The sequence below is a fragment of the Tupaia chinensis genome, unplaced genomic scaffold (genome assembly GCF_000334495.1).
Source record: "Tupaia chinensis unplaced genomic scaffold, TupChi_1.0 Scaffold138322_1, whole genome shotgun sequence".
Taxonomy (NCBI): domain Eukaryota; kingdom Metazoa; phylum Chordata; class Mammalia; order Scandentia; family Tupaiidae; genus Tupaia; species Tupaia belangeri.
The window spans coordinates 2,514,401-2,526,176 of NW_006198219.1; the positions used below are offsets into that span (position 1 = coordinate 2,514,401).

Below are 11,776 nucleotides of genomic sequence, written 5' to 3' on the forward strand. Positions count from 1 at the left end.
TCTAGGTGACAAATTTCAGGTTGACATTATGCCTAGAAGATTTATTTCATTCATTTCTTTGTTCATTCTTAGACATTTAGAGCATGCTCTTGACATTCAAGAGTTTAGCAGTCATGGTTTTGACTATTAATAAGCTGCAAAGTCTATGATACAGCAATTCATAATTTTCCAGGCAAAATTTTGATAACCAATAAGTGTGCATAGAACTGCCCAACACCTGTGTTTTAATGAGGCTTTATGGTTTTCTTCTTTTCCATGGGTACCCAGCAATTTTTCTAAAGTGGATCTATTCATGGTATTTGTACTCTTATTGATTTAGAAGGTTGTAGATTATATCCACCTTAGACTTGAGTCTGCTTATTATTGTTAGTGTGCTTTGAAAGTAGTTATATCACAATAATATCAGAAAAGTATTCAAGTTCTTTCTGTATTTTTCTGTCTTTTATATTTCATTTACATAGTCATACGGTAATGCTTATTCCATATTTTTTTTTAACTGATCAAGGAAATGTAATGTTCACATATCGTACTTCAACAACATTTTGGCTATGTAATATTCAAATACAGGCTTTGCTTAGACACATCATTCAGAATATATCTAACTTGAGATTTAGTATGCTTGGAATAGATCATATAAAAAGTGATTTTTTTTTTTTGGAGAGGTTTTTTTTTTTTGCTATAGGACGCGTGCGCTCGGCAGACAGACAGAGAGACATAGAGACAGAAAGCGAGAAATCACCCCCTAAGGGGGATGGTCACGCCACAATCCCTTCTCCTCCATTCTCCTCTCGGGATCTTGGGCACGCACACACACACACCTGGTGTGAGTTTGAAGCCACCAGGTCCGGGACGCGAACTGCGGTCGACTACGTGGGAGTCCAGTGACATAGCCATTACGCTAACTGCTGGTTCCCAAAAGTGATTTTTTTTTAAAGCAGTGAATAATGCTTGAGGTTTTTTTATAATATGTTTTAAACATAGGAGTGTAAAAATTCTAGTATCAACTGTTATTTTCTGTTTTATTACTATTATGCTTCAAAAATAGTAAGATACTAAAGTCATTAAACAAATACAGATTACTCCAAGGTTTCATGTGTGTGTGTCATTTCTGACACTCCTTTGTGTTAAAAATATAGCTAATTTTTACTGTGATGATCATGTCTACTGAAATTGACAGATGCTGTAATAGTAATGTCATCTTTTTTTTTTTTTTAATAAACTGGGCACATATATTGGTCATAATGTTCTGAGTTGGTGTAATTAAGAGTGTAAGCTCATTATCCTTCCAGTGTAGTATCGGCTTTACTCAAAGCTTTTATAAATATTAAATGCTAAAAAGTCTTTGGGAAAGTGTAGTTCATGGTAGAATTATCTCAAAGTGGGTTGTATTAATTTAAATTTTCAAAGCTTTGTAGATTATGTGTGATTTAGTATTTGCAATGGTATTCTTTTTTTTTTTAATCATTCCGTCTTGACCACTCCTGGCATTGATAACTAATAAGGAGAAGGCAAGAGGAGAGGGAGAAGCCAGAAGAAAAATAAGTTTCTACGTTTAGAATTAGTATTTTAATAAAAGTCACAATTTTACAGTCACAATTACAGTTATACATGTACACTAGATGACATTTCCGTAGTTGGAACATCTCCAAAATTACTAATTTTTATATCGGTTTGGTTCTGGATCATATTAGAAAGAAAAAAAAATGGGGCTTAAGTAGTTTTTGCCTGGGGTGTGTGCACTCACTGGAAAGAGAAAGGGAAACAGAAAGATGGAAAGTGAGAAATCACTCCCCAGGGGGGATGGCCATGCTGCAAACCCTTCTCCATTCTCATCTCAGGATTTTGAGCTTGCATGCACACAGGCCTAGCATGATTTTAAATCTGCTAGGTCCAGGACTCCGATTGCTGTCAGCCATATCATATTCCAGAGCCTTAACCACCATGCCACCTGCTACCCCCTTCTTAGGTTTTCTTGAGAAACTCATTTTGAACCTAGTTTCTTTCTGCTTGTTATTTCAATTACTTCTGTTTTATTTCTTCTTAATAATATAACGTAAAACTCTTGCTTTAGAAAGCTTTCTTTTAAAAAAATAGTTTTAGTTATCTTAAGATTGATCAGATTTTTTTTTAGATTTATGACTGCCAAGAAGCTTTATTTATCTTGGTAAATTTATCACAATTTAGGGTCTGTATCTTTCTATTTCTGACTTAGAAACATTATTTTGTCAACACTGAGAATTGGTTTAATAATTGTTTATGGATATTTTATTACCTGACTTATTCTGAAGATGGCATTAATTTCACTTACAATAATATCTAATAAGAACTAACAAAATACAAAAGAGAATGAAAAAGAAACTAGGAATAATAGAAAAGAAAGGATGATTCACAGGGGCTTCTTCCGGCAGCCCACCTTTTATATCAAAATCTCTAACTGAGGCAGTGAGTACTCAACCTTCTTTTCTACTCCCACTGATGGACATTCTTCTCACTCTGCTTCTAAGGGGAATAGAATATGGAATTCAGAGGAGGCTAGGGATGACTGAATCACTCACAAAGTGTAATGATAACTCATCCTTCTGAGAAGTTCCCAATTCTGTACATCCACATTAATGCTTTATCTTTCTCTTTATATTAACCAAGTTCACAAGAGACTAGTTTATAACCCAGAATATTACTTCACTAATTTGCAATGAGATAAACATTTTTCTTTGGATTGCATGCTTGTAATTTTATTCTCTGGATAAATGAAATGGAAACAAATTTATAATGAGAAACTTGTTTGATAAAACTTCAGTTAGATCAGAGAAAGCTGGTTGTGTACTTTAGATATTTGGGACAAACTGTGATTAGCCTGATGGTTACACCTTCATATTGGTAACGTATCTGCGTTACCTGAAGTAGTGAATAACCGTCTTGAGTCATGGGAACCCTCTATTCACTCACTGCTAATATTTTGACATTTAGATTTTATTTCTTAATGCATCGTGCTGTTGACTGTCCTCTTTTGATTTACATAGTTTTCTCCAATCAGGATATGATAAAATGATTAGATTTCTACCTTCAATTAAGATTATATTTCAGAAATAAAAAATATAGTTACATTTCAGACATGAATAGGAATTTTGACTGTTCTCCAAGTTTGCTATGCGTTTAATCTCTTGAAAGCTAGAATGATATGTTACTAGTCCCACTTCTAAATCAAACTTGTTAGTATTTTGGTCCTTCAAATTCATAGACTAATGTGATAGATTTGTATCTGGCATTAAGATGCTTTTTCAGGGACCAGCAGTTAGCATAATGGCTATGTCACTGGACTCCCACGTAGTCAACTGCGGTTCGAGTCCCGGACCCTGCGGCTTAAACTCATGCTGGGCGCATGTGCGTGCGTGCCCAAGATCCTGAGGGGAGAATGGAGGAGAAGGGATTGCGGCGTGGCTATCCCCATGGGGGGTGATTTCTCGCTTTCTGTCTGTCTCTGTCTTTCTGGTGAATGCACGTGCCCTATGGCAAAAACAAAAACAAAAACCTCTCCAAAGAAAAGAAAATGCTTTTTCAACTGAACCATAAGGTCAATTTATTTAAGTCCACTTCAATGATTTTGGGCTTTTAAAAATAATATATCTGTATTTTGCATGTTGTATATTATAATAACTTCATTTCTAGGTAGCTTTTTGTTATTTTGTTGTTATCTATGTTCAACGTCCTACCAATAAGAATTGAAGAAAGAAAATTTTTCATAAAAATATAATAGACTTGGCAGCAGGTGGTGTGATTGTTACAGCACCGGACTCCCACATGACTGCCTGTGGTTTGAGTCCCAAACCTGGTGGCTTTAAAATCATGCCAGGTGTGTATGTGCACATGCCCCAGATTCCAGAAGAGTAGCAGAGAAGGGACTGTGGCATGGCCAACCCCCCCAGGGGGTAATTTATCACTTTCCCTCTCTCTGTTTCTTTCTCAGTCTCTCTGGTGATCGCATATATCCTATGGCAAAAACCTAAAAAAAAAAAAAGTAATAGACTACTTTTGTGACTACTCTCTAGTCTGTTCATGCATATCATGATTTACAATTAATTTACTTATCAAACAATTAGGTTTCTTTTTTTAAGAGTTGTTTGTTTAATTTTATTATTATTTTAAAAATTTGCTATAGGGCACACACTTTCACTGAAGAGGGAAGTAGAGAGCAACCTACCAGGTCTGGGATTTGAACCATGGATAGCCATGTGGGAGTCCAGCACCTTAACCACCACGCCACCTACTGACCCCCAAACAATTAGGTTTCAACACATGTAAGTTCTATAGATTGTTAGAAATCTGGTATAAGATTAGTGAATAAGATGCAGTTTTTGTATTTGAGAAGTTCAAGGTCTGTCCTCATCTATACACTAAACATGAAACTGATGATGGTGGTAGACAATGATAATGATGGGGAAAACCAGTTTCTTCTCCTCCTCACTGTCCACTTTGGTTCATCTGCACTTTCCATGAGGAAAAAAAAAGAAAGAACACTTCATCGTCTTTTCATAAGATGATAAATTCATTTATTTATTCAACTCATATTTATTGAATGCATACTATGTATAGCAAGTTTTATTCTAGAGACTGAAGATATACCAGTGAACAAAACAGAAAGCCCCTTGCCCTTTATACAGTTTATATTCTAGTGGGTTCTCAGATCCTGTGTCTAGAGTATGTGTAAAAATCTGAGCCTGCCTTTTTTTAAAATGCTGTGGCAGCATATAATCAATTCAACAGAAGGATTGTTACCATCAAAAAATTTCCTGGTGTCATTTAGGAAAAAGAAAAATGATATTTTTTATTTCATTTTGTAGGGATACTTATAAAGTAAAAGTTAAGTCTGAATGTGTAGTAAATGGAAATGAGAATGTAATATGATAGCCTCATACTGAAAACTAAACTATAAAATACTAATATATATGTATGATATGCCTTGTTTATATAGTGAACCTAGTTTTATGTTTTGCTAATAGATTAACTGTTGCTAGCGACTTTATTGAGTTACTTAAAGATTTTTTTAAAAGAATTATTTTGTTTGACTTTTTATTAATTAATTAATTTGACCAGAAAGGGACAGAGTGAGAGAGAGAAAGATAGGGAAAGTGGGAAAGCGAGCCGCCAGGTCTGGGACTCAAACCGCCATGTGGGAGTCCAGCGCCCTTAACCACCACGCACCTGCTAGCTTCATTGTTTTTTAAAAGTATAATCAAGCAGTAATTATAATCAAGCAATTGGATGTAAAGGAAGGTATTTCCTCCATTAATTGTGTGTGTGTGTGTGTGTGTGTGTATGTGCTGTGCTTTTTCTTTGGGAAGATGAATCTCACCTTGTAGTTTTCCTGCCTGTCTCCCTAGTAGGTGTGCTCTACCATGCCCGGCTTTTTAGGTGGCCTACCAGTAGCCTCAGCTTGCCAAGCCATAGTGTACAGTACACTCTGCCACGGCCGGGCCTCCTCTATTAGTATTTATTGCTTAGACTGTTTTCTGAGTTTGATATTTTTGTTGCTAAGGTACAGTATATTAACACCTTGTTTCATGAAAGAATATTCTTAGAATTAAACCAAATTTCAATATCATAGAAGCATTTTATAATGTATTTATTGTGAAAGGAAGGGATAATAATAATAATAATCTGATATTCTTATCATAGCTGTGATATTTTCTTAATCTGATAAAATAGTACTTATCAATAAACATTTCTGACTTCCACTCAGGCCAGGAAAAGTAGGATTTTTTTATGGTCTCTGCCACTAATAGGTATACAGTAATTATTGAACTAATGAATATTTTTTGATATGTCAGAAAGATATTGGAGTAGGTGAAAATTTTAGAAAATTTATTATTTCAAGCCTATTAAAATTGTTTCTTGATAGGGAAGGTTGTAAATATACCAGAAACTGTTTTCAGTATTAGGTTTGTCTTTATTGTAGATCTGAAGTGACTTGTGTCATTAAAATACATTTAATACATACATAATTTTTTGTGACAACTTTGATGTAGGAAATTCCATATGCATTTTTAAATCTACACTATAGTGGCAAATAATGATAGACATTTTCAGTAAGTATGTTTTTATTTATATGGTCTCAAATTATTCATGTGTGTGACTAGGTTCAACAGCCACCAGGTGGAGGTGATGCTGTGCTCAAATCCAAATGGTCAGAATGCTGAAGTATGGCTTTGAGTATGGTAGTGATAAGCATATTAAAATTATACACACTCACACAATCCTCTTTTTAAAACTAATTTAAGTTAGTGTTACTGAAATTTGTATTTTACATATGATATTCATTTAGAATTTATAATCCCATTTTATTCGTATTTTTTCATCATACAGTGTCAAAAATTTAGGGTAACAGCCAGACAGAAACAATCAACTTACTGACTATAAAGTGTAGTACCTTATTTTTTGTACATTTCAAATTTCCAGTAGCATTTCTAAGTATATATTTTTTTCCATATTTCATGTTCATGATTCTTATGGATGCTCTGTATTTTACCTACTGTCATCCCTTGCTAGAACATTTATCACTGCCGAGAACCATTTATTCAGTAAAATCAGTTCTTCAAACTAATAATGTAGCAAAGTTTTCAATTTATGAGTTCTGAAGCGTTTTCTTTTCTGTTTGGATGCTTAAGCCAATAGTTCTCAATCTCCTCTATTCCAGTGTGTATTACTTGATATACATCAGCACTCTATTATATGTCAATGTTAAATTTAAAAAATTAAAATGTATCTTAAATGTATGCAAATAGTGCCTCAGAACTGGCTCATTATTTTGTTCCCATTTCTCTAAAATTATGTCAGCTTTCTTAATGAATTGCACCTTGGGTTTCTAAGGCTAACATTGTACAGGAAGGTTAGGTGGATTGTTCTGCTTTTCATTGCCATCATGCTTTATTAGTTTTATGTACAGAAAAGCCAAAACTATATGAAACAGTTTTTGTTAGTCTTTAGTTTGGTAAATTGAAATTGGTGAATGACTAAGTTAGAGGGCTTAAATGTAAATTTGTGATTATAGATGTACTCACAGAATTCTACATTTTAATACCATGTAAACAATGGGGCAGACAGGCATGATCTGAGAGCTATGTTCAGTAATATAGGATACAGTTTAAATTAATTTGCTTTAACTTCTGTGTCAGGGACTTGAAATCCCTTTCCATGAATCAGAAGTGTATTCTACCATATCTAAAAGAAAATAATACAAATGATACAGTTTTATTATTACAGTGAGGAATATATTTAGTGATTAGTGGTGATCTATATTGTTTCCATAGTAATTTTATTAACATAATTACAGTTCACCTTGGAAAACTTTCTGGAATCATAATATGTGGCCAACCTTTGCCTAAGATCTAGTCAGTTTATACTATATAATTAAAAATGTCTAAATTAATTACCTAGGGATATTTCTTTTTACTGATTTATTCTTTTGAGTACTTCAAATGATGCTCAGAATGAACTGGCACATAGAGATTTTTGAAGATTTTTCTGTAGCAGTTATAGGATTGGTGACATCTGCTTTGAAAAACCTCCATGTCTAAATTTATGTTTTGTGTTTCTGGAAACTCAGTTGTTCACTTCTCAAGTTTATCAAGAGCTGCTGTTTTAGGAAAATGATGTATTTGTCAGCACCTGTTCCTAAAGACCTCCTTCATGTGTTTCAGGAAAGAACAATTGTGTAGGATATTTTTCAAAGCAGGATGTTGACTCTTACATCTAAAATTGGTTTCCAAACCATATGGATCTACTCTCAGTGTAACATACGTGATGGATTAGCTTCCAATTCCTCTTTCTCCACTTTTCCCTTTCTGGTAGTAGAATCTCAGTTTTGTTGAGTGTTTATCTTGCTAGTATACTTGGGCTTAGAGAAGAGACCACTGTCTACAGGGCTTAAATTATGATTGGTAATGATTGGTTATGATAATTTAATTTCTCTTCGTAATGGTTTAGCTATGGACATGGGACCTTATCTGGGCTGAGTCTTGAGAGGAATGAGTTGGGGGCTTTATAGAAATGTGTTTTTGAAAATAAATGTAGATGCAAAAGAGGACCTCCAAGTAGAAATTAGTCTTCCTGCTTCTAAACTTTAAAGTTGAAATACTGTACTTGTCTATTTGTGCCAGGTGAACAGACTCCAGATCTTAACCATTCTTTACCATTCCGTTCAGTCCTCCCTTTATTTTTTCCCCCACCACAGACTTCGCTCTCCACTTTTTTGGATAATGTTAAAACTTTATAGTGTGGTCTTTTCTTTCTAAAAATTTATTGTAGTAAGAATAATTAATATGAGGGATCAGAAGATGGTGTAATGGTTATGTCACTGGCTTCCCACTTAGTCAATTGCAGCTCAAGTCCCAGACCTAGGGTCTTAAAACTCACACCGGGCATGTGTGCATGCATGCCCAAGATCTTTAGAGAAGAGACTGTGGCATGACCATCCCCCTTGGGGGGATATCTCGCTTTCTGTCTCTTTGTCTCTGTCTCTCTAGTGAGCACATGTACCCTATAGCAAAAATCTCTCTATAAAAAGGATATTTAATATGAGATTTATCCTCTTACCATATTTTAAAGTGTGTAATACAGTATCATTATCTATAAGCATACTGCTTAACAGCAGAACTTATTCATCTTCTATAACTTAAATTTCATACCCATTGATTAGCAATTCCCTATTCTCCTACTTCTATCTCTCAACTCCCACTGCCGCCAGCTGCTGACAACCACAATTCTATTTTTTGTTTCTATGTATTTGACTGTTTGAATGCCTTCTCTCAGTGGGATCATGTATTTGTCTTTCTGTAGCTATCTTATTTCACTTAATGTCCTCCAGGTTTATCCATTTCATTATGTATTGCAGGATTCTCTCTTTTCTGAGGCCTAATAATATTCCATTGTATGTATATACCAAATTTTAAAAATCTTTTTATCTTTTATAGGACATTTGCTATTGTGAGTAGTGCTACTGTAAGCTGTCACTTCAAGTTTCTTATTTCAATTTTTTTCATAAATACTCAGAAGTGAGATTGCTGAAACATATGATAATTCTATTTTTTAATTTTTTGAGGAATCCCCTATTGTTTTCCATAGGGGCTATACCATTTTACATTCCTGCCAACAGTGTAGAAGGGTTCTAAATTCTCCACAGTCCTGACCATATTTCTTATTTATTGTCTTATTTTGATAATAGCCATTCTAACAGGCATGAGTTGATATCATGGTTTTGATTTGCATGTCTCTGGTAATTAGTAGCATTGGACATCTTTTCTTATACTCATTGGTTATAAAATAAGTTAGGAAGTGTTCCTTTCTCTTCATTTTTTGGAAGACTTTGAGAAGTATTGATGTTAGTTTTTAAAAAAATGTTTAGTTGAACTTACCAGTGAAGCCACTGGGTCCTGGGCTTTTTTTTTTGTTGTTATTGGAATTTCCTGCCTTTTCTTTTTCTTTTCTTTTCTTTTCTTTTCTTTTCTTTTCTTTTCTTTTCTTTTCTTTTCTTTTCTTTTCTTCTCTTCTCTTCTCTTCTTTCTTTCTTTCTTTCTTTCTTTCTTTCTTTCTTTCTTTCTTTCTTTCTTTCTTTCAATTTTTGAGAAATTTTTGCTGTAGGGTGCATACGCTCCCCGGAAAGACAGAGAGACAGAAAGCAGAAATGACCCCTACCTAGGTGGAATGGCCACACCGCAATCCCTTCTCCTCTATTCTTCTCTTGCACATGCACCTGGCGTGAATTTACTGGGTTTGGGACTTGAACCACAGTCGATTATGTGGGAGTCCAGCGACAAAACCATTACCCCATCTACTGGTTCCCCTTGCCTCCTTTTAATCAGTTTTATAGTATTTTTTATTTTGTCTATGGAGTTTTTAGCTATTAGATATGCCTATAGGGGCCAGCAGGCGGTGGTTTGGTTAAAGATGCTGGACTCCCCACGTGGCTGACCATGGTTCAAGTTCTGGACCTGGCAGCTTGCTTTCTCACTTTCTCTTTCTCTCTGTCCTGCTCTGGTCAAATTAAAAATAACAATAATGATAAATAAAATAAAGGAAATAATTCTAAAAAGAAAATGCCTATATTATTTTCTAGGAATTCCACTAGAGATTACAACATGCATCTTTAATTCAGTTCAGTGTAATTAGTGTTGAATTACTTCAGGGGAATTATATTGCCTGGAAGTAATTTTCTGCTAAATTGTACATATTAGGGCCAGCAGATGGTGTAGCAGTTATGTTACTGGACTCCCACATGGCCAAACATAGTTCAAGTTCCAGACCCAGTGGCTTTAAAGTCATGCCGGGTGCATGTTCATGCGTGCCCAAGATCCTAGAAGGAGAATGGAGGAGGAGGGATTGTAGCATGACCATCCCCTCAAGGAGTGATTTCTTATTTTCCCTCTTGCTGTCTCTGTTTCTGTCTCTCTCCTGGCCAGTGGCCTAAGGCAAAAACCTCTCAGAACAAAGGGGAAAAAATCCTACATAATAACCTGCCTTGAGAGTTCTTTTTGTCTTTTTTTTTTTTTTCTTTTGCTGGGGGGAGCTTGTGCTGTCACCAGAGAAATACAGAGAGACAGAGAGGGAGAAAGAGAAGAAAGACTCTCCTTCCATAGGGAATAATTACGTTTTGAACACACTTTTCAATCTCTTCTTCCATTTGTAATTTATTTAACATTTATGTATGTATGTTTGTATTTATTTTAATTTGACCAGAGAGGGACAGAGAGAGAGAGAAAGTGAGGAAAGCAAGCCGTCAGGTCTGGGACTCGAACCATGGTTGGCCATGTGGGAGTCCAGTGCCCTTAACCACCACGCCACCTGCTGGCCCCACTCCAGTTGTAATTTTGTGCACACACTCATGCATGCATATGTGGCTAGCATGTTTTTCAAGGTGTTGGGTCTGGTACTCAACCAACAGGCCACAGAACTGGCCATCTTTTTTTTTTTTTCTTCATGAGAAGGAAAATAGGAAATGCTTTCCTACTTCTTTGCAAATTGTTTCATTGAAAATTAGATATTATGAATAGTACATTTTAATGACTGTAGACTCTCTTCTGTCCTTTGAGGATTGCTTTGTTGTTTTTGTTGGTCTAGCATGTAGTTAACCTGCTCTGTTATAGACTGTGTGTTCTTTCCTCTGCACTGTGTAGTCTCTGTCTTTGCTCAGTTCTTTTATCTTACAGCTGCTAATTTAGTGACCTGTGTTCTGTGGCTCACCCCTGTACCTCTGTAGTTAGCTCTCATTAAGGACTTTGGCAGAGTTAATACTAAGATTATGGCCCTTACATCCCTGTTTTGAGATTACTTTCTCCTCTGTGTGCTTCTCTCTCACTTTCCAGCTGCTCTGCCAGCCACAAGCTCTGTCCTTTGACACCTCACGTTCATAAGGCCCTGGCTTTCTGCTGCTTGAGTTGTACACTGTTTAAGAAATGTTCAGTCTGAAAAGGCAGCAAGTTCACCTATCTCACTGGTGCCTTTTTCCCCCAAATCCTTTGGATTTCTCCCATGTATGTGTATTTCAAAGGTAAGGCTGGGGTTGGGTTTTTGCTGCTTTTGTGGTTCTGTTGCTTTTAGGATTTCTTCCTCTGAATTTATAGTATTCTGCCTGCCCTTATTCCTGTCCTCTGCTATATCCTGACTGTAGGCCTGTATTTTCTTTTTCTTTTTTTTTTGAGAGTTTTTTCTATAGGGCACGTGCACTCTCCAGAAAGACAGAGAGAAACAGAGAGAGAAAGCGAGAAGTCACCTCCCCGGGGCGGGG

General features: G+C 35.6%; 1 protein-coding gene across 1 annotated transcript in view; it reads left to right on the top strand.

Moving 5' to 3' along the window:
- COG5 (component of oligomeric golgi complex 5) overlaps positions 1-11,776 on the top strand; it is a 262,688-nt gene that overhangs the window by 22,599 nt on the left and 228,313 nt on the right.